Below are 1453 nucleotides of genomic sequence, written 5' to 3'. Positions count from 1 at the left end.
GAGAGAATCACGGATCGGCTGCCTCCTGCACGCCCCCCACTGGGGATGAAGCCCACAACCCGGGCCTGTGCCCCGACCGGGAATCGAACCCTGACCTCCTGGTTCCCAGGTCGACGCTCAACCACGGAGCCACGCCGGCTGCGGCTAGGATGTTTTTATTGATTTTAGAGAGACAGGAAGGGAGAGGGAGAGAAACATAACATCGCACGGCTTCCTCCGGTACACACCCCAACTAGGGGTGTGCCCTGACCGGGAATCGAACCTGCAACCCTGGTGGACAGGGTGATGGCCAACCACCTGAGCCCCCAGCCAGGCCTCGCCCTGTGCTCACCGGTCCTGGTCCCTTTCCCGGCGGTGCCCTGCGGAGGCCTCGATGCCGTGGGGGCAGGAGGCCCGGGGGCTGTTGCCACAGGGACACGAGGTACCACCTGGGCATCATCGGGCCCTGTGTGTGGTGTGCACAGCTCGCCACACACGGCCACATGCACCCACACTCACCCAGCCCCGGGCCCGAGTCCCCGACCGCCGAAGGCACCTGCCCAACAAGGGGGACACCCACAAAGCAAAGAGCCCCCGTTCCAGCTCCAGCCCACACTGCCCTGCAGGCTCCAGGCCCTCGCAGCCGACGCCCTGGAAGCGGCCCCCACGTGGGTGCCCTCCTGCCGCCTCACACTCAGCCGGACCCGCCAACCTTGTCAAACTCCAGCCACACCCGCCCGGAGGCGCCAGCCAGAACCCCGGGGGTACCCTGCCTCCACCACCAGGGACTCACCTGTCCGGCCAGGTCATCCTCCTGCTCACCCTGCAGCCGGCGACAGCTCCTCCCACTTCCGCCACCACCCTGCACCGCAGTTCCCAAACTCCTGGCCAACGGGACCCCTCAACACGCTTCTGAATTAATGAGAACCCCACGGGAAAGCTCACACACACAGGTTACACCTGGCAATCTAACTGCCTTCCTGACCCGTGTGCTCACAAGTGAACCTTGGGGAAACTTTAAAAATCATGATTGTCCGGCCAGGATGGCTCAGCGGTTGAGCGTCCACCTAGGAACCAGGAGGTCAGGGTTCGATTCCCGGTCAAGGGCACAGGCCCTGGTTGTGGGCTCCATCCCCAGTGCGGGGCGTGCAGGAGGCAGCGGATCCATGATGCTCTCTCATCATGGATGTTTCTCTCTCTCTCCCTTTCCCTTCCTCTCTGAAATCAGTAAAAATCTATACTAATGAGAGGGTAATATGCTAATTAGATTGGGAGACCTTCTGGATGTCCTTCTGGACAAAGCTACAGTGGCGGGGCCGGGGCAGAGGCGGCCAAGACTCAGGCAAGCTGCGGATGGTGGCTGCTGCTGCTGCGACCGACTGGCAGTGGCAGAAGCAGCAGCAGTGTGATGGGGGCATCACCTTCCCCTGATCGGCCTGGTCGCCTCCCTTAGAGGGAGGCCAGACTGTGACTT

The sequence above is a fragment of the Myotis davidii genome, unplaced genomic scaffold (assembly GCF_000327345.1).
Source record: "Myotis davidii unplaced genomic scaffold, ASM32734v1 scaffold1914, whole genome shotgun sequence".
In the NCBI taxonomy this organism is placed as follows: Eukaryota; Metazoa; Chordata; class Mammalia; order Chiroptera; family Vespertilionidae; genus Myotis; species Myotis davidii.
The sequence above is the reverse complement of the archived record's forward strand: the minus strand, read 5'-3'. Positions refer to the sequence as shown.